This window comes from Capra hircus, chromosome 29 (assembly GCF_001704415.2).
Source record: "Capra hircus breed San Clemente chromosome 29, ASM170441v1, whole genome shotgun sequence".
Classification (NCBI taxonomy): Eukaryota; Metazoa; Chordata; class Mammalia; order Artiodactyla; family Bovidae; genus Capra; species Capra hircus.
Window position 1 is genome coordinate 862,912 of NC_030836.1, and position 21,722 is coordinate 884,633.

The 21,722-nt window shown below is 50.8% G+C and overlaps 1 long non-coding RNA gene across 1 annotated transcript in view; it reads left to right on the forward strand.

Annotated features, from left to right (window-relative positions):
* LOC102173639 overlaps positions 1 to 17,254 on the forward strand; it is a 76,277-nt gene extending 59,023 nt beyond the window's left edge. Inside the window, exon 4 of the long non-coding RNA XR_001917511.1 lies at positions 17,174 to 17,254. This is a non-coding gene — a long non-coding RNA (uncharacterized LOC102173639). The remainder of the gene's footprint in view (positions 1 to 17,173) is intronic.

Here is a 21,722-nt window from a genome sequence, read left to right on the forward strand (position 1 = left end):
CTGGGGCAAGGGGAGGCACCCAAAAACCCCCCAACTTCTGCGTTGGGTGACATTAGTAAGAGGACCAGGTTTAGACCATTCAGTAAATGCTTACTGAACTTCTTCTGGCGGGGGGCGGGGGGGTGGACAAAAATGATGAACTCTTTAAAAAGAAAAGAGTGGAGCAAAGAAGGGCTATTTTAAAGATGTAGACGTAGGCAAAATGGCACCTGATTTTGACTAAGGGGCTCAGACAGGCTTTCTCATCTGTGTGTGAGTAAAGCTGGCCGAGATGAGAAGCTGTGAGCATGAGGGCATGTGGGCTCTTTCTGTCACCACGTCAGGGGTGCTGGATGCCATACGGGGAACCGGGCAGTGTTGCCGCTGGGTAGATTCTGCACAGCAGCCTGGTTTACTGATGCCTTTTGCAGGATACCTGGACTTTGTCAGTGGTCAGGGCCTGCAGTGAAGCACAAACAACGGGCTTGGAGACCTCGCTGTGGGGCTGTAGCATCCGCTTTGGTGTGATCTTCTCGCCTTCCCTGCTCCTCCTCTCGCTCACCAGGCATCAGGCACCTGTGGGCCCACATTGTGGTGCTGCAAAGGTGCCATCTGTTCAGGCCCTCCTGCCCTGGTTCTGCTCAAGCCTCAATCCTGCCTCTCCTTGAGGTCTCTGCTGTCTAATCTGATACGGGCCCCTGTAACACTGATAGTATTGCAGCGTGCCCTCTGCTGTCACCTTATGCTGCTTTGTCTTTCTCACGGCACTTCACTCCTTGACACGCTATGTATTGATTTGTCTTTCGTCCATCTGCCTTTCCTGGAATGTATGTTCCATCAGAGCTGGAACTTTGTGTTGTTCGTGATTCCGTCTCCACTGCCAGGATAGTGCCTCATGCACCCAGGTGAATCAGTGACTGTCAAGATGGACCGGTCAGTTCATCTGTCTGTATGTGCAGACGAGCAGGGCCTGGCATGCAGTAGGTGTCTGCTAAATGCTTGATGGAATGAACTGGTGAGTGAGTGACTCCCTGTCATTGGCTAGTCCCCAGCACTTAGGTGCCCAGTGAGTGTCTGTTGAAAAGAGGAGTGGTCTAGAGAGCTTGCCCTTCTCTCTCTGAGGCTGGCCCTCTGTGGGGTCAGCCTCAGTAACTGTGTTTGAGAAGAGAAACAAACAAACAAACAGACAAACAGAGAGGAGGGCCCAGGCATGCAGTCCTGGGTGCGTGTGGTTGCAGTTGTTCTTTGCATCTGATGTTTGAGCCAATGCTTCACACTCTCTCAGTATGTCTGCCATCAGCCAGGTGCTGCAATTAACTTGCTGTGATTTAGCATAGAGATGAATTTTTCATTTTAAAGATGCCACAAACAACTGGCGCTGGTGATACGTTGGTTGTCAATGAAGCTCATGTCTAAGAGAACACGAGGACGGTGTCCCGTGTCTAGGAGAGAAGGGCTGGTAGCCCACACCTGGCTACACAGTGTGAGGAAGCCAGAAGCATTCTGGCAGACTTGGGGTTCCACACGCCCAAGGTGCTGCCCATCATGTGGGCAGATCCTTGGGGTGAGTGTGGGTCCTGTTTTACCTAAAGGTTTGAGTGAAACAACATTTAAAGAATATTGCACAGGACTGGGGAAACAGACTCTTAGAGGGCACAAACAAAACCTTGTGTACACCAGGACCCAGAGACTCCACAGAGACTGAGCCAGAACTGTGTTTGAGTGTCTCTTGTGGAGGTACGTGTCAGCAGTGGACTGCCACGGGGGCTCTGTGTGCAGCAGACCTGGGTCATACAGCCTGTGGCATAAGCCCTCTTGGAGTCAGTCTCTCCCATCAGGAAGCTTCCATAAGCCTCTTATCCTTATCCATCAGAGGGCAGGCAGAATGAAAACCACGATCACAGAAAACTAATCAAACTGATCACATGGACCACAGCCTTCTCTAATTCAATGAAACCATGAGCCATGCCCTGTAGGGCCACCCAAGACAGACAGGTCATGGTGGAGAGTTCTGACAAAACATGGTCCACTGGAGAAGGGAATGGCAGACCACTTCAGTACTCCTGTCTTGTGAACCCCATGAACAGTATGAAAAGGGAAAAAGGTATGACATTGAAGGATGAGCTCCCCAGGTCAGTAGGTGCCCAATAAGTTACTGGAGAAGAGTGGGGAAATAACTCCAGAAAGAATGAAGAGATGGAGCCAAAGCAACAACATCACCCAGTTGTGGATGTGACTGGTGATGGAAGTAAAGTCCGATTCTGTAAAGAGCAATATTGCATAGGAACCTGGAATGTTAGGTCTATGAGTCAAGGTAAATTGGAAGTAGTCAAACAGGAGATGACAAGAGTGAACATCGACATTTTAGGAATCAGTGAACCAAGATGGACTGGAATGGGTGAATTTAAATCAGATGACCATTACATCTACTACTGTGGGCAAGAATCCCTTAGAAGAAATGGAGTTGCCCTCATAGTTAACAAGAGTCTGAAATGCAGTACTTGGATGCAATCTCAAAAACAAGAGAATGATCTCTGTTCATTTCCAAGGCAAACCATTCAGTATTACAGTAATCCAAGTCTATGTCCCAACCAGTAAAGCTGAAGAAGCTGAGGTTGAACAGTTCTATGAAGACCTACAAGACCTTCTAGAACTAACACCCCAAAAAGATGTCCTTTTCATTATAGGGGACTGGAATGCAAAAGTAGGAAGTCAAGAGATACCTGGAGTAACAAGCAAATTTGGCCTTGGAATGCGGAATGAAGCAGGGCAAAGGCTAACAGAGTTCTGCCAAGAGAATGCCCTGGTCATAGCAAACACCCTCTTCCAACAACACAAGAGAAGACCCTACACATGGACACCACCAGATGGTCAACACTGAAATCAGACTGATTATATTCTTTGCAGCCAAAGATGGAGAAGCTGTATACAGTCAACAAAAACAAGACAAGGAGCTGACTGTGGCTCAGATCATGAACTCCTTATTGCCAAATTCAGACTCAAATTGAAGAAAGTAAGGACAACCACTGGACCATTCAGGTATGACCTAAATCAAATCCCTTATAATTATACAGTGGAAGTGACAAGTAGATTCAAGTGATTAGATCTGATAGACAGAGTGCCTGAAGAACTATGGATGGAGGTTTGTGACATTGTACAGGAGATAGGGATCAAGACCATTCCCAAGAGAAAGAAATGCAAAAAGGGCAAAATGACTGACTGAGGAGGCCTTACAAATAGCTGCGAAAAGAAGAGAAGAGAAAAGCAAAGAAGAAAAGGAAAGATATACCCATTTGAATGCAGAGTTCCAAAGAATAGCAAGGAGAGATAAGAAAGCCTTCCTCAGTGATTAGTGAAAAGAAATAGAGGAAAACAATAGCATGGGAAAGACTAAATATCTCTTCAAGAAAATTAGTGATACCAAGGGAACATTTCATGCAAAAATTGACACAATAAAGGACAGAAATGGTATGTACCTAATAGAAGATATTAAGAAGAGGTGGCAAGAATACACAGCAGAACTATACAAAAAACATCTTCATGACCCAGATGATCATGATGGTGTGATCAGTCACCTAGAGCCAGACATCCTGGAATATGAAGTCAAGTGGGCCATAGGAAGCATGACTACAAACAAAGGTAGTGGCGGTGATAGAATTCCAGCTGACTTATTTCAAATCCTGAAAGATGATGCTGTGAAAGTGCTGTCCTCAATATGCCAGCAAATTTGGAAAACTCAGCAGTGGCCACAGTAGTGTTACAGGTCAGTTTTCTTTCCAATCCCAAAGAATAGCAATGCCAAAGAATGCTCAAACCACACACACACACACAATTGCACTCATCTCACAGGCTAGCCAAGTAATGCTCAAAATCCTCTAAGCCAGGCTTAACAGTACGTGAACCATGAACTTCCAGATGTTCAAGCTGGATTTAGAAAAGGCAGAGGAATCAGAGGTCAAATTGCCAACATCCATTGGATCATAGAAAAAGCAAGATAGTTCCAGAAAAACATCTGCTTTATTGACTATGCCAAAGCCTTTGACTGTGTGCATCACAACAAACTGTGGAAAATTCTTCAAGAGATTGGAATACCAGACCACCTTACCTGCCTCCTGAGAAATCTGTATGCAGGTCAAGAAGCAACAGTTAGAACTGGACATGCAACAACATACTGGTTCCAAATCGGGAAAGGAGTATGTCAAGGCTGTTTATTGTCATCCTGCTTATTTAACTTATATGCAGAGTACATCATGCAAAATGCCAGGCTGGATGAAGCATAAGCTAGAATCAAGATTGCTGGGAGAAATATGAATAACCTCAGATATGCAGATGACCCTACCCTTATGGCAGAAAGCAAAGAAGAGCTAAAGAGCCTCTTGATGAAAGTAAAAGAGGAGAGTGGAAAAGTTGGCTTAAAACTCAGCATTCAGAAAACTAAGATCATGGCATTCGGTCCCATCACTTCATGGCAAATAGATGGGGAAACAATGGAAACAGTGACAGACTTTATTTTGGGGGGCTCCAAAATCACTGTAGATGGTGACTGCAGCCATGAAATTAAAAGACGCTGCCTCCTTGGAAGAAAAGCTATGACCAAACTGGACAACATATTAAAAAGCAGAGACATCACCTTGCAGACAAAGGTCCGTCCAGTCAAAGCTATCGTTTTTCCAGTAGTCATGTATGGATGTGAGATTTGGACTACAAAGAAATCTGAGCATCGAAGAATTGATGCTCTTGAACTGTGGTTTTGGGGAAGAGTCTTGAGAGTCCCTTGCACTGCAAGGAGATCCAACCAGTCCATCCTAAAGGAAATGACTCCTGAATATTCATTGGAAGGACTGATGCTGAAGCTGAAGCTCCAGTCCTTTGGCCACCTGATGCAAAGAACCGACTCATTGGAAAAGACCTTGATGCTGGGAAAGATTGAAGGTGGGAGGAGAAGGGGATGACAGAGGATAAGATGGTCATATGACATCACTGACTCAATGGACATGAGTTTGAGCATGCTCCTGGATCTTGTGATGGACAGGGAAGCCTGGCCTGCTGCAGTCCGTGAGGTTGCAAAATGTCGGATATGACTAAGCGACTGAACTGAACTGAAAACAAATATGGCTCCTTGTTGGAGGGGAATTCAAATAGCTTAGTGGTTACAGCAGGGTTCTGAAGCTAGACTGGGTACATTTGAATCTGTCCCATCACTTCCTTGCTTTGTGGTCGTGGGCAAGTTACACTGACTTTCAAGACCTCATTTCTCAGGACATCCCTGGTGGTCCAGTGGCTAGGACTCTGAGCTCCCACTGCTCAGGTTCCCAATGACCCAGGTTCGATCCCTGGTCCAGAAATTAGATCCTACATGTCCCAACTAAGAGTTCACATGCTACAGCTAAGTTCGCATGCCGAGGCTAAGCATCCTGCATGCCACATCAAAGACTGAAGAACCTGTGTGCCACAACTAAGACCTGGCACAGCCCAATTAAAAAAAGAAACAAAAACATTCCTTGCCTGGGACACTGAGAGCCCCCTTAGCACAGTGCCATGCACATCCCAAGTGAACAGCAAGGGCTAATATATATAATTGCTTGACACTTTCAAATAAAAGAGGAGACAATTACAATTTTAGTCTTGTATTGGCTTTGCCTCCAGGATTGATTCTCCACCCCTCTCTGCCATGTTTGAGATGGAAAAGTTAGAGAAACACTGCCTTAAAGAAATAGACATCCAGTGCAGTACATGTAGTTTGCTGGTATGATTATCTTCAGGAATTTTCCTTCAACCTTGTCTTAGTTTTCACCTGTCACAGAGTTGAGCTCTCATTACCAAAGTGATAAATTAGTGATGCTTACTTTCAGTACCTAGGATCTAAGAGGACCTAGTTGAATAGCAGATGAGGTTCAGGGAACCTGCAGGTTTGAATCAAGAATTGCCACTTAAGGAATGACAATACCTAGAAGAGCTTGTAAGTTCACATGTGTTTCTTTCATTTCATTCTCATAAGAGCTTGTTATTCATCAAGGTGAAAAAGGCTGTCGGGCTGTTTCTGCGACTTCTTCTGGGAATGAGATTGAAACGTTTACCAGCCCTTCCTGGTCTCCTTCCAGTGTTTTTTTGACTGCAAGTCATTTTCCATGGATTGAAGTGGCATTTTCCCTAATGAAACAAAATATGAAATATCAGAGCATGCTGCACATGATAAGGCTGCATTGGTGTTCAGTCACTAAGTCGTATCCAATATCATGCGTAAAACTTTGGCTTTAATTTGTGTGGTGTGTGCTGCTGTTAACTGTATTTCTTTCTGGGCATCTTAACCATTTCAGAAGTTACTGTTTTGGACCCTCTTACAGGACTTTCACGTTCTGTTGCTTCTGTTTAGTCGTCTCCTTTGCTCTTTCTGTGGTCGAGTTTGCTTCAGGTCAACTAGTTAAAACAAATTGCTGTGCTTGAAGTTGCTGATCACTGTAAATTTAACTCTGACTTGTCTTCGAAGGAGGGCAGTGGGCCGTCACGGGTTAGTGATGAGATCCATCAGCGTCTGGGCGTCCATCGCTTTGCCTGCCTCATGACCACCCCCCATCTTTCCCCTGCCCCTGTGTGTGCCTCTGCTTGGGCCACAGAACCGTGAGTCGTTGTATTATTTCACACTCCCTTTCCAGTCTGTTGGTGAGTCATGTTGGCACTCCCTTCAGAAAGCACTCAGTGCCCGGCTGCTTTTCAGCATACCTGCCCCTCCAGGGACCAAGCCACCACGTCCCTCCTGAGTGGCTCACTGGCATCTGACCCCTTTCCCCGCCTCGGCCCTGGCTTCCCACAGCCAGCAGCCCAACGCTGCTCTTCTCATCACAGGCAGAGCCATCCAGTGACTCCAGACTTGCCTCGGTCACTTTCTCGCCTCCTGGAGTCTCTGGTCCACTTTCTCAGGAACCTTCCTTGATTGATTTCTCTAAACTTGCAGCTTCTCTTTCCCTCATCTTTGTTTTCTCTAAAGCATAGCATCATCTGACACACAGTCTATTCATTCGTGGGTTGTCCATCCCCCATGTTCCTGTAAACTACCCACCGTGTCTCCTGACATAGATGCTCAAAAAATATTTGAATGCTAGGAATTTTTATCCCTGTTTTAGAAACAGTCATTGAAGGTCTAAGAGACTAAAGGTTCCTTGCCCAGACCCTACAAGTGCCAGGATGGGAGTTAGAACCCAGACATGAAGTTGCCATGTACACTCCTCTTTCTCGTTAAAAAGGGCAGAGTCACCGCGTGAGGAGACAGATTCTAGGCAGAAGCACTTGGCAGGAAGGCTCCTCATCCCGCTTATTGAGACCCTCAGCTTTTTTCGTCTGTGTTATTCAGCAACCCACCCCGAGTTTCTTTTAGTGTTCCGGATTTTTATTTAGGAGTAGCTGACCCTGCTATTACCTATTTTACCCCACCCAATTACCTATTTTCTTCTTTTCCTAGCCTTGATGAGAGAAGCGTGCGCGCGGGTTGGCATCTGTCTGCATCTGTCTGTCTGCTCGACGCCCCGAGGCCGTGGTCAGCGGGGTGCTGCAGCCTGGGGGGCTGTCTCTGTGCGCTCACGGCTGCGCCCCCGGGAGGCACAAATGTCAGCCGCACGTGCAGACTCCCAGCCTGCTCAGTTTTCCCGGAGACCCGACGGGCTCTGCCCCTTCTAGCCGGCAGGCGGGAGTGGGGTCATCACTGGCCCCTTGTGGCTTAATCTGAGGATAGAAAGTGAAGCAGCCTCCCCCGATGAGCCGCTTATGTTTCCCTGCACTCAGGACGGCTTCCTGGGGTTCGTGGCCGGGAGCGCAGAGCAGGTAGGCCTCCTGATGCTGCACGTTCGGATGATGCAGCCAGGAGAAGAGCTGGTGAGGTCCTGCGCCCACTGCGCAGACACCCTTCTTGGTGGTGGTGGGTTAGTCGCTCAGTTGTGTCTGACTCCTGGCTCATCGGTCCATGGGGTTCTCCAGGCAAGAATTAGCTGAGGGGGCTGTCGTTTCCTTCTCCAGGGGGTCTTCCTGACCCAGGGATCGACCTGGGGTCTCCTGCATTGCAGGCGGATTCTTTACCACCTAGCCACCAGGGAAGCCTACCCCATCTTCTGTGCTGTTTGAAAGTGAAAGTGAAGTCGCTCAGTCGTGTCCGAGGACCCCATGGACTGTAGCCTACCAGGCTCCTCCCTCCATGGGATTCTCCAGGCAAGAGTGCTGGAGTGGGTTGCCATTTCCTTCTCCAGGGGATCTTTTTTTGTTTGCATTCCTGATTTGGAAGTAGGAGAAGCCTGCAGCATTTTCTCCATGAGCACCTCATGCTCACTGCCTTTTCTGGGGACAGGGGGTCCAGGGGTTTTGAACCGGTGGACAGCACGGAGGTGGGCGGCAGTCTCTGGCCGTCACCCCGGGAGTGGCCTCCCCGGGGCTGCCCCTGGGCCTGGTTTCCGTCCTCCCGTCGCCAGTGTGGGGAGGAGGGCCGCAACCCACAGCCCCTCCATGTGGTCACCCAGACATGCTGCTCCTTCGGGCGCCCCTCGAACGGCCGGGCACATCCCGGGGGCCTTTCAGGCTGCCTAACCCATGGTGGGTCCAAGCAGCAGGCAGTGCGTCTTTAAACCCAGGACAGCGGCCCAGCCTGTGGGGGGTGTGCAGGATACCGTCCAGGACCCGGGGCAGGTCGGGAACAGGCTTTACCCTCTGCCAAGTGAGGCAGGCTATGGAAGGCCTGGCTCCCGCTCACCCTGCCCGCTCCGCACAGCCTCCCTCGGGAGCTAACAGGCAGGAGCCTATGTGGACCCTTGACCCTGTGCCCCGTCACTCCGTGTGCTTCTAAGGGACGTCCTGGCCGCCTGGAGGCCGCTGTAGGACTGGAGCAGGCAGAGGTGGGGCAGAATCCCAGATGCACTCTGGCCTGGCTTCTCTCTGAGCCTCAGTTCCCTTGTCTGCAAAGTGGGATATAGGTTTGCGTATTTGTAGAGGGATTTAGTGGGGCCTCCCAGGTTGCTCAGATGGTAAAGTATCTGACTGCAGTGCAGGAGACCCAGGTTTGATCCCTGGGTCAGGAAGATCCCCTGAAGAAGGAAATGGCAACCCACTCCAGTATTCTTGCCTGGAGAATCCCGTGGACAGAGGATACTGGCAGACATCCATGGGGTCTCAAAGAGTCAGACACAGCTTAGCAACTGAGCGCACATACATGCAGAGGAGTTAGGTGCAGAAGTCCAGCAGGAAGTGAGTCTTCAGGATGTGACAGGTGACATTCTTAATTGTAGGGTGACCGAGAGGCACTGTGGGGTCATGCAAAGAGGACGCATGGACTTGGAATTAAGTCCAAGTTCAAATCCTCGGTCCATTCATTCACTCAGTGTTTAATGAGTGATGATGTTTTTCGAATTGTGGTGCTAGAGAAGATTCTTTAGAGTCCCTTGGACTTCAAGGAGATCAAACCGATCAGTCCTAAAGGAAATCAAGCCTGAATAGTGATTGCAAGGACAGATCCTGAAGCTGAAGCTTCAATACTTTGGCCACCTGATGGAAAGAGCTGACTCACTGGAAAAGACTCTGATGCTGGGAACCATTGAGGGCAGGAGGAGAAGAGGGTGAGATGGTTGGATGACATCACCAACTCAATGGACATGAGTTTGAGCAAACTCTGGGAAATGGTCAAGGACAGGAAAGCCTGGCGTGTGCTGCAGTCTGTGGGGTTGCAAAGAGTCATAACTTAGTGACTGAACACACACACATTATGGGATTTACACTTCGATTGAGACTGTGTTGATTAGTCTTTGATGTGGGCAAATCACCATGCTTTCTGACACTCAGTTTCTTCGTATAAAATGGGAGTGAGGATACCAACCTTGTGTTGAGAATGAGATGAGCATTTCTAAGTGGCAGCTAGCTGCTTGGTTATTTTCTGCTATAACTTTTTCTCCTCTGCTGAGGCATTTTCTGCTGTAACTCTGTGGTTAGTATGTAAGATAACTGCTTGTATTAAACTCTTCCACCTTTGATGTTCAATCCAGAGGTGCTTGTTTGAGCACTTGTTATGTGAGAGGCATCCGGCCAGCCTAGGGGAAGTGCATGGTCCTGTGGGAACATCAGAGGCCAGTGCTGCAATAAAGGCATAGACTGAGTGCTGAGCTGGTGCCAAGGAGGGAGTGCTGAAGGCCGGGCATAGGGTGGACCACGGATGAGTGCACCGAGAGGACGCCAGTGCATGGGCAAGGGCATGAGAGTTACACAGGGGGAGGGCCCGTGACAGAGCTCCGGCGTGGGCATGACCATGGACGTGGGGTGTGAGTGCGTGGGGTGAGTGCTCAGGTGTGTCAGTAGCTGTGGGTCGCAGGAGGTGTGAGGAGGCTGGAGAGATCCACGGGCTGGACTGTGAGAGGTCTCAAGTCCTCGCCGTTGTGAGTTACGGCTGTGATGTGGGAACTTCTCAGGGGCTGAACCTGGTGCTTATTTGCATGGGGCAGGCACAGGACTGCTCAGTTAGAGTGCCATGTGAGCCACTCATGGAATCTGATGCTTCTGAGTAGCCCACATTAAGACAGTAAGAAGAAAACAGGTGAAATAACTTTAATAATATAGTGTATTGGACCTAGTATCTCCAAAATACTATCATTTCTTATAATTAATATAGAAGATATTAATGAGATCTTTTATATTCTTTCTTTTAGTACTGAGTCTTCAATCTCTGGTGGGTATTTCAAATATTTCAAATTACAGTACAGCTCAGTTTGGATTGCACCGTGTCTCAGGGCTCGTAGCTAGCTGCATGTGACTCTGGCTGCCATACTGGGCAGTGCAGGCCTAGCCCATCTGGGATACGGGAGCTGGGCATGGTCTCCATGATTCTGAACCTTCCTTCAGTTGCCATGCCAGCCTACTTCTCCCATTAAACCTCTGGGAAAACCTGCCCAACAGCAGATTGGTAACTGGTGGTTTTCAGCAGGGAAGAGAAAAAACTGGGGGATTCTGTCATCCAGGGGTTATATGGTTCAAAACCAAAACAGGGGCAGAGTTCCCTGGTGTCTCCCTCCTTACCTGTATCTGCACTGGACAAACATCCCTGGAGACTGCGTTACTCTGCATTAGCTTATTGAGCATCTAGTTTGGCCTGTTAATCAATACTTCAGTCTTTCTCTTTTTTTTTCAGTAACTCCACAAAACAGGTTTTCTTGTCCCATTTTACAGAGGAAAGCCCATGAGAGATTAAGTACATTGCCCAGGGTTGTATAACTAGACATGGCGCGGCTGAGGCTCGTGAGCATCTAGTTTGGCCTGTTAATCAATACTTCGGTCTTTCTCTTTTTTTTTCAGTAACTCCACAAAACAGGTTTTCTTGTCCCATTTTACAGAGGAAAGCCCATGAGAGATTAAGTACATTGTCCAGGATTGTATAACTAGACATGGCACAGCTGAGGCTCAAACCTGGTATCAAACCCACGTTCTAACCTCTGCTCCTGACTGTTTCCCTCATAAATTCTAACGATGTTATGCACATTATGATCTCTAAGTTGGAAGAAATATACATAAAGCTTTTAATAAGCACGTGTATGCACACATGTATATACACACACATGCACACGTATATATAGAAAAGGCTATGGTTTTCCTGGTAGTCATGTACGGATGTGAAAGTTGGACTGTAAAGGAGGCTGAAGCCAAAGAATTGATGCTTTTGACTCTTGAGAGTCCCTTGGACAGCAAGATCAAACCAGTCAGTCCGAAAGGAAATCAACCCTGATATTCACTGGAAGGACTGATCCTGAAACTCCAATACTTTGGCCACCTGATGCAAAGAGCAACTCATTGGAAAAGACCCTGATGCTGGGAAAGATTGAGGGCAGGAGGAGAAGGGGTTGAGATGGTTGGATGGCATCACCGACTCAATGGATATAAGTTTGAGCAAGCTCTGGGAGATGGTGAAGGACAGGGAGGCCTCCTGTGCTGAAGTCCATGGGGTCGCAGAGTCAGACACAACTTAGACACAAGTTCAGTCTGAATGACTGAACAAAAATATAGCAAAAAGATTGGAAAGCTTTGCAAAAATCCATAAAACAAGTCAAAACTAAAGGATGTGTTTCCTCCTCTTCTCTACCCTCCTCCCTTCTATCCACGCACTGGGGACCAGTTGGAATGTTCCAGTGCTGACCAGTTGCTATGGGCCTGTTGTCAGGGGAGGGGCATCGGTGGAACTCCAGTGTTTGTGAAGTCTTCCATTTCTTTGGTAGGGGAGCTGGAGACAGCGGGGTGGCCAGGGGGCAGTCACAGTTGGGCTCTAAAGCTAGAACTCAGCTAGTGGCCTTGATCCGGCCTGGGCTGCTTGCTGGGAAAGAGCCAGACTACACCTCGTGAGCTTCATCTTTGACTTTCTCTCTGACGGAGGCTGGTGAGCAGTGATGTTGCCGCAAAGGGGGTAAAGGGTTGGGAAGGTCCATGGGGAAGGCACCGGAGGATGGTGAGGAGTTGGGCTTCAGGGTCAGACTGCTGTGGGTTTGACTTAGGACTCCGCCACTCCCTCATTTTGGTCTCCTTGTTTGTAAAACTGGAGCAGTCATTTTAGCCAGGGCTCCTTCATTAGAGGCCACAGTGACCCACTGGAAATAACTCCAGTTCAAAGAGATGTCTATGCTAGGATTCAGAAGCATGTGTACACAGGTCGGCTCGGGAGCCTGTGGCCAGCAGGCCCTTGCAGGCTGTGCTAGAGACCGCAGCGGACCTGCTCCTCAGCTCTCAGGAGCCCCTGCACCCCAGCTCCAGTCCACAGCGCGGCCTCAGGTTGCTTCCCCGGCGCCCGCCCCTGCAGGGTTTTCCAGCTTCAGTGTCCATTCAGGTTTCTTAGTTTAGACTCCTGAAATAGAGGTGGATTGGCCCGACTTCCTTTCCAGGCAGCGCCACACATTTCAAAGGTCTGGCAGACCTGGAGGAGCCACCCCGGGACTGGCTAGCCCCCCGGTCCAGGCGGCTGTGGCCAGAGTGGGTGAGCCGGTCCTCAGCCTGCCGGGGGCGGGGCATGGACATGGAGGACGCAGCGGGGTTGGCCGTGCAGGCTGGTGTTTCCCTTCTCGGCTTGACCTCTCCCTCTCCACCAGGGTTATTCCTGCCTCCTCTTCCCTTGAGCCTGCCTCCCAGCTCCCTAGGTTTCCCCAGAAGCCCTCCGCTCTTTCACTGAGAAGGGAAAGCCTCTCATCCCCGCCAGGCCATTCAGACCTGCCCCCTGAACCCGTCGTCTTTGTCTTGCCTCCCACTGGATCCCAACCCCTGCCTTAGCTTCTCTCAAAGGCAGAGCTGTCCTTCTGTGCTCTCAGCTTTCTCCTGAAGATACCCCTCCTTTTCTTCAGCCTTGAGGTTTTCTCCCTTCTGTGGGAGCCCTCATACATCCTCACGTTTCTCTCTGCACCCCCCAGGGGCTTCCTGCAGAGCTTCAGACCAGCTGTCTGTCCAAGGACCAGGCCCAGGGCTGGGCTGTGAGTCCCTGGCCACGAGTCCTCACAGGACTAAGCAGTTTGTGATGGGATATTGATCAGCTGTGCACTGCAGACACTTTGGTTCAGCTGACATTTTTTTCACGGTGAAACTTTCTCCATGAAGGAGGAGGTGTGTCATTTACAGTCGGGCACAGCTTCTGTCTGCTCAGGGACAGTGTGTGACCTCTCCTGTAATAGCCCCAGCCTGGGCGCTCCCCTCCTGCCCCCTAAATGAAGTTCCTCTTGGCAGCTCCCCGAGTCACCAGGTCCAGAGGCTCCTGCTTTACAGCATGCTCTTCTCAACTCTTGGTCCCCAGGGCTCCAGAGTCTTTTCTCTTTTTCATCCCAGGGCTTCACAGTCTTCTCCACAGGCTCCCCTGTCTCCCACAGACACACACACACACACGCTCCCTGTGCCCTCTGTCAGATGCTTGGGCCAGGCCCACTTCTGCATCTGCCTTGTCCTTGCTGAGCTCTCGTCCTCAATCGCTGGTGACTTCCAGTACAGACCTTCAGCCCAGGCCAAGCTCTAGACTCCTGTCCTCCCCACTTCCTGAGTGTCTTCATGCTGATGTCTGACGGGCTGCCTCACGTGTGGATAGGTGCAAGCAGAGCCCTGATGGCCTTTCTCAAATCCAGCCCCACTTCCCATGATTCCCCTTTACCTCAATGAGGGTGGTCACCATCCACCCAGATGCTCAAGCTCCAAACCTGAGGTCTTCCCCATGACTCTCTTTCCCTCTCGCGCCATGTCTAATCTGTTGTTAGGTCTTGTTCGTTGTATCAAACCTGGCTTCCCTGGTGGCTCAGATGGTACAGAACCTGCCTGCAATGCAGGAGACCCAGGTTTGATCCCTGGATTAGGAAGATCCCCTGGAGAAGGGAATGGCTACCCACTCCAGTATTTTTGCCTGGAGAATTCCATGGACAGAGGAGCCTGGCGGGCTACAGTCCATGGGGTTGCAAAGAGCTGGACACTTCTGAGCAACTTTCACTTTTACCCTCGTCTTTATCACTACTGGTTGTCCCCACTATGTCTGAGCCACCCTTGTCCCTCCCTGGCCAGCACCTTCCTTTTCATCCCCCTATACCCAAGTCTCCATGGACAGGCCTGAAGAGCTTTTTAAAGCTTGCGCCTCCCTGTATGCAGCCCTCACTCTGCTCTGAGAGTGAAGCCTGACCCCTAGCCGTGGTCCAGCAGCTCCTGGGTGTCCTGGCCTCACTGCCATCTCCATGTCCCCTCCTGTCACCCTTCGGGCTCTGTCCACTCCCTCTGCCTGCCGCCCTTCCCCGGGCTTTGTCCCGCTGGACCCTTTCTCCTCCCCTCGGCTGTCAGCTCAGAGGCGTTTCCCCTCCCTCCCCATCACCCCCTCTTCGGCCGAAGGAGCACTCCAGGCTGTGTTTCAGGCCCATGGCACAGGTGACTGAGAGCAGGGAGGCCACCACTGAGCCTGTGTTTGTCCTCTAAATCCTGGCCAGACCTGCACTATCCCCAGGAATGAGGCTTTTTTAAGCCTTGGGGAACTTCTGACACTGAGGCTTTGTGAAGCCCCAAACCATTCAGCCAGCAAGTGATCGTCCTGAGTTTGAACCCAGATTAGCCTGCCAGTTCTCTGAAAGATTTGAAAAGGAGGGTTTATAAAAAAGGAGAGTTTGTAAAGCCGGGGGCTCCTGCACCTGTCAGGTCCTAAAAAGTAGTGGCCTGTTGGTAGAGGGCTCCTAGTCTCTTACCACTCCTCTCGTCCCAGACCCCAGTATCTTTTTTGTATTATCCATAGTCAGGCGGAGTTTCTCAAAGTGCAAGAGGGCTGATGTTCCTGTAGCAGGATGACATGATGCCAGCCAACAGCAAATAGTAAATGTTCCGGGCAGCCCCATTTAGGCAAACGTATGATTCCCATCAGGCTTTGGAAAACAGCCACTATTCCTTTCTTAAGAAAGGCATCCTTTCCCAGCTGGGAACTCACATTCCATGTCCTGCCACTTCACATGTCTCTCTTAGAGGAGTACTGGTGCCCGCTGCTCCTCTGCCTCCCAAAGGGCCTGACTCCTACCAGGGCCCGGGAGGTTTTGGTTGGCGTTTGTCTCTCTTACTTCCCTGCCCAGTACTCACCCTCCGCTCCTTCACTGTACTCAGAGAGCACTCGCCTCGCTGTGGACATTGGATGGCTGGGCTGTGGGTGTACTGGGCCTCAGCGTGTCTGGTCATGTGCACGTGGTGACCCAGGAAAGCTGGGCCCCGGGGGTCCTCCGGAGCAGTGACAGCGGCCTGTCTGGTCCACCTCACCCCCCACCCCGCCTGGCTCCAGGCGGCGGCCAGGCTGCGCTCCCGCCCCTAGGCCGCCTTGAGACTGCAGGTGTCAGTGGGCTCCCGGGATGGCCGCTGGCTCCGGAGTGCTCAGTCGTGTCCGATTCTGCGACCCCACGGACTGCAGCCTGCCAGGCTCCTCAGTCCATGGGATTTCCCAGGCAAGAATACTGGAGTGGGCTGCCGTTTCCTCCTCCAGGGGATCTTCCCCACCCAGGGATCGAATCCCCGTCTCCTGCATTGCAGGTGGGTTCTTTACCACTGAGCCACCAGGGCAGCCCCTTGTCACACTGTCCTTGATCCCATGCGGTGCCCAAGGCCACGGCCTAAACTTCTCAGTTTAACTCGGCCGCAGCCTGTTTCTGTTGCTTTAAACTCGGGATGGGACTTGCACGGAGTTACGCCCGGGTTTCCTTCCTTCCCCGGCCCTGGCCAGCACCGCTGCACCCCCGGAGCGCCTCCCCGGGGCACAGACTCTACAGATGTGGGTTGAGTGGGCGGTGGGGCCCTGGGTTCAGCCAGTCTCCCATTATGTCTGTCTGTGCCAGCTCTCCACTCCGCCTGCAGCCCAGGGTGCATCCTTGGAGCATGCTCTCCGTGCGCACAGACCGAGGGTGCCACGCCTTCCTCAGCCTGTCGAGCAGAGCCTGGCACGTAGGAGGTGTGGGTGGGCGGGCAAGGGAACCCACGGAGAGGCAGAGGCAGCGGTGCCCCGGCTCTCTGCAGCCCCACTGAGGCGGCCCCTGTCGGGGGAGCCGTGGGTGGTACGGCACTGTGCTTGGCTGGGGAGATGGTGGGTTTAGAACGAGGTAAGTACATGGAGCCTTGGGCAGGAGAAGGGTGCCTCGCACCCGCTGAGGGGAGGCGGCAGTCAGCGCTCTCTTCATACCATGAAAGCTGCTGCTGCTGCTGCTGCTGCTGCTGCTGCTAAGTCGCTTCAGTCGTGTCCGACTCTGTGCGACCCCACAGATGGCAGCCCACAAGGCTTCCCCGTCCCTGGGATTCTCCAGGCAAGAACACTGGAGTGGGTTGCCATTTCCTTCTCCAATGCATGCAAGTGAAAAGTGAAAGTGAAGTCGCTCAGTCGTGTCCGACTCTTAGCGACCCCATGGACTGCAGCCCACCAGGCTCCTCCAGCCATGGGATTTTCCAGGCGAGAGTACTGGAGTGGGCTGCCACTGCACCGGTGTCCATCTGTGCCCACGCCCGGCCGGCTGCCGTGGGGCTGAGAAGCCCTGTCTCACTGCCCAGGAAATCCCTGGCCTGTCCCCGCCGCCCGCCGTCCGGAGGCATGGCCAGGCCTCTTCTGTCCTTCCCCATGGGCCTCCACTCGCAGATCCTCCTCCTGGTTTAGCGTTTGCCTTTCACTCTGGATTCCTTTTCCCTTTGCCTCTGTTGGTTCTTGACCGTGGTTCTCTCGCAGGAGATCCGGCGCCTTGACCTGAGGGGTGTGGTCCTCCCGTCGGAACCGGCTCCAGACGCGCCCTCCTAGCAGCCCGGGAAGATGCGGCAGCTCAAGGGGAAGCCCAAGAAGGAGACGTCCCGCGACAAGAAGGAGCGGAAGCAGGCCATGCAGGAGGCGCGGCGGCAGATCACCACCGTGGTGCTGCCCACGCTGGCCGTGGTGGTGCTGCTCATCGTGGTGTTCGTGTACGTGGCCACGCGCCCCGCCAGCGCCGAATGAGGGCGCAGGCGAGCGGCTTCCCTGCGCAGGGCCTCCTGAGCTCTAAGCCGGGGCCCCCTGTCTTCTCTGGTCTGTGACTTGATTAAAGTTTCTCCACTTTTCTCGGGAAGGGAATAGGGAACGTTTTATCACTGAATGTGCCATACACCTTATGGTCCACTTCATGTGCCTTTCAGACTTCAAAGCCGTGTGTGTGTGTGTGTGTGTGTGTGGTGTGTGTGTGTGTGTGTGTGTTTCTCTCCTCTAATCGATATGTCGACAGCTTCACCTGGTGAGAGGAGGAATCTCTGGGTCACGGATCAGTTGGGATCAGTGCTTCTTACCCCATCCCTGTTGCTTTGAACATGACTCTTTGCTACACGTGTTCACGATTTCCGAAGGGACTGTAATTCTTCTCTGTGCTTCATGTGATTTGAAATATATGTCGATTCAAAAGTGAAATATTTATTTTTTGAATAAAGGAGATAATAGCCTTAAATTGGACATTGGTCTTGTTTTGCCAGGAGGTGGTCTTTGCTCTTCAGGGACCACAAGAAGGTGTTGTCTGTCTGTGGGGGTCTTCCCTCTGGCAGGGCAGTGTCCCTCTGGCCCCCAGTCCCTGGGGCTTTGTCCACCTTGCCCTTCATTCCCCACTGTGAATCACTCTCAATAAAATCATGCTATTTGACTGGCTCATTTTAAGATTGAGAGAATCTCGAGAGGGCCAGAAAGGAGGCATTAATCGGTCTGTTACAGCGAACTAAGAGTTGTCCACAAGCGCTTAAGACACCGGTGAGCAAAGAGCACCACAGACCTGGACTTGGAGGTCCAGCTCAGGCTTTGTTCTGTCCTGCAGAGGGGCTGGCAGGCACAGTCCAGCTGAGTTTTGGGTACAGGCTGGATGGGCTGCTTCGTTGTGTTCCGCGGGCATCGTCTGCTGCCCTGCCTGCTGGATGCAGCGGGCCCCTTTCTAAAGTCAGATGCCTGGCAGCTGTTCCAAGGGTGTCTGTTCCATGATCACTGCTAACTGGGGGAGGTTTGTGGGGAGAGGAGCACTTGTTTAATCTCGCGGGCTACGTGACTCACTCCGACTGTGAAGGTGTGTTCTGGGGACATGCAGCCTCTTGGAGCGAGTCTCTCAGAAGATGAAGTAGCTGCTGGAAGGAAGGGCTCCAGCTGAAGCTCTGTGTGCCTCTGAGGGAGACATGTGCCATGGCCCTGGAAAAAGATTTGCTCAAGTTTTTATCAGGTGCAGAGGCTGGTTCTCAAAGGAGCTTGTTGGTCTGGGGATGCCTGGAGGCAATCACCCCCAGGACACTCACTGGGGCAGGAGTCAGGGGCAGGGCCTCGGCCAGGGCATGCCAGGCTCTTAAAAAACACTAATTTCGTCCTCTCTACTCTCCCAGCCTAAAGCAAGCTTTCCTGCCCAAAACATGTGGACAGTCTTAGACACCGTCTTTGGACCAACAGGCTGTTGTGATTCAGCTTTATCCACCAAGTGTCTGATACCTGCTCAATCTCTCACCCTCATGGTGATGGAAGAGAAAAGCCTGTTCCACAGGCTCCTCGTGAAAGTGTCTTAGTGCTCGTGCTTAGGACATTCTGGGGGTGATGTGAGAAGAGTGTGAGGCTTCAGCAGCAAGGACTGAGTCCTCCCCTACCCCCTTACTAGCCAGGTTACCTCGGTCATCCATGATGTGAGCTGCAGCTGCCCACTGCATCAGGCAAGGTCATGTTACTACTGATGCAGAGGGTGTTGGGGGGATGCATGGCACTGGGCCTCGGACAGTAGATGCTCAGTAAACAGCCCTTTCCTTCCTTCTTGTCAGTGTGCTCAAACCCCAGGGCATGCCTGGAGGCCGGCCTCCTGGGCACCGTGCGTCACCCTGGCAACAGAGCCTCCAGGTGCTTCTGGCTCTTCTGTTCTCCTACTGCTTCCCTCTTTACTGTCCATCCGGAGGCCTGGTGGACTGGTCCTGGGTTCTCAGTGGAGGCACTTACCAGGCGGGCTTGGTGAATGGACCATTACCAGCAGTGGGCTGAGAATGGACTCCTGGAAGTGAACACAGCTTTGATGTGAGCCCCCTCCTGGCAGGAACGAAACGCCAGTTTACATGGAACCGAACAGATCTCGGGGTAAATGGTACTCTACTGTGGAGGCACTGGGTAATGATTTGAGACACAGCTTCTAAATTATGCCCAGTTATTCAACAGCTTCAAAGCCAAGTTGAATGGTTTATTAGGAGTTTCACAGAAAGTTGTGCTGTGGTTCTTCAGCAGGATCTGGGGGCTCTTGGTTTTCGGAATCCTCATTTCTGAGCGTAAGGTTTCTCAAAAAGCAAATTCCAAAAGAGGAATCAGATTAGAAACAGGAATAGAGGCCATTGTTAGGGACTTCCCTGATGGTCCAGTGGTTAAGACTCCTTGCTTCTAGTGCAGGGGCCTTGGATTTGATCCCTTTTTGGGGAACTAAGATCCCGCATACCACATGGTGCAGCCAAAATAAACCCCCAAAAACCATTGTCGTTGGTTTGAAAGGTGTTACTTGACATGTTTTAAGAAAGTTGTGCCAAGATGTGTCTGTGTATCTGCTGGTTCTAAAGTCACCCCTTTAATTCCTGCTCGGTTGGTTCAAAGAGCGGCACACGCCGTCTTCCCTCCTGCATCCTTCATGAACCACCAGGAAGGAAACAGGAGGCCAGACTCATCTGTAAGATGGAGATGGTTTTTAACACCTGCTTCAGGGTTGTTTAGGACAGTGAAAGAGATGATTGTTGTCCTCCTTTCCCCGAAAGGATCTTAACATCATTATTTACTTGCTAGAGGCAGAGAAAGAAGGACATCTCTTGAAATTACGGCTCTTAGATTTCATTTTGGAAGTCTGCCATCACATACACGCGTGTGGATGTATGTGTATGTGTGTGTGTACGTGGATATGTTTATCTTTTATAGCTCCATATTAAAAATGCCCCCAATGCTTAGTCACCTGAAGATGTCTGTTTTGCTTCTTTTTTTTTTCAGATTTTTTGGATGCGGACCAGTTTGAAAGTCTGTATTGAATTTGGTACAATATTGCTCCTGTCTTTTGTGCTTCGGGCACTTTGGCTGTGAGGCCTAGGGGGTCTCAGCTCTCCGACCAGAGATCGAACCCGCCCCCACCCGCCTCGTGCACTGGAGGGCAGTCACAACCTCTGGACTTCCAGGGAAGCCTCTCTCTGCTTTACTTTGAAGACTCTTTTTTTTAGGGACCAAGTTTAATTCTATGTTCTCTTCAGTATTGGCCACAGACTTGCTTAAACATTAAAAATGAGATACAGAATCTTTGGATCAAGGAAATAGATGAGTAGCTTCCTCCTGATCCTTCCAGAATATCTGTACTAGGATTGCGTAGGCGCTTGCATGTACTCTGAAGTCCTGTCCCACCTGCCCCGTGCTTCAAAGGCCAGGGAAGCACAGTTGTGAGCCTGTGTCCTGCCGCACCCACTCTGTTAGGCCTCTTTGTGTCTTGCAGTAGCCAGGCTATCCTCTGTTGTTCTGAGTATTTGCTCATTACTCTACAAGGCAAATGTTTCTGACTTTAGTGTATTCCAGCTGGGTCATCCGTATTATCTCCCCACCTGCCAGGTCTGTGGAAAGGAGCCAGTCTTTTCAAAAAGCTTTTAATCTCTTGAGCTGTTGAGTAATAACTGCAGGAGGATAGACCAGAGGGAACTTTGGGTGCTCAGTGATGCCATGGTTAAGGGTCTATGCTTCCTTTGTTCACTTCCCCATCGTATAGAAGGCTGTCTGTCTTTGAACCCTCCCAGGAAGGAAACTTCTCCAGCCTGTGACTGTTCCTTTTCTGATTGGAACAAAGCACAGCTAGCTACATGGATCACAGCCACTCTTTCAGAGAGCACAGTGAGCTTTTTGGGATTAGGCCCAACTCCCAAGGCATCACCTTCTTTGGACTGGAACAGATTAAGAAGTCCATGAGGAACTCCTCCCACAAGGCCCTCCACCTGGAGTTACTTCTACCTCTAATTGTATTACAGCCTCCTTGAAGGTCTTTCTATCTAGTTCCTTCACCTAGATTCTCCAGAGACATTGAAATTCCCTGCCAGGTTGGGTTTTCAAAGATGTAGTAATATCCACAAAAGACATATTTAAAGCCAAAGTATGTTACAGACCGACAAGTAAAAAGATGGAAAAAATACATGTCAACAAGATTGAACAAAAGCCATGGCAGTAATTTTAACATTAGCAAAACAATTACAAGATGAATATGCTGTAAGGGGCAAAGGGTGTCATATATTATTAGTAGCAAATG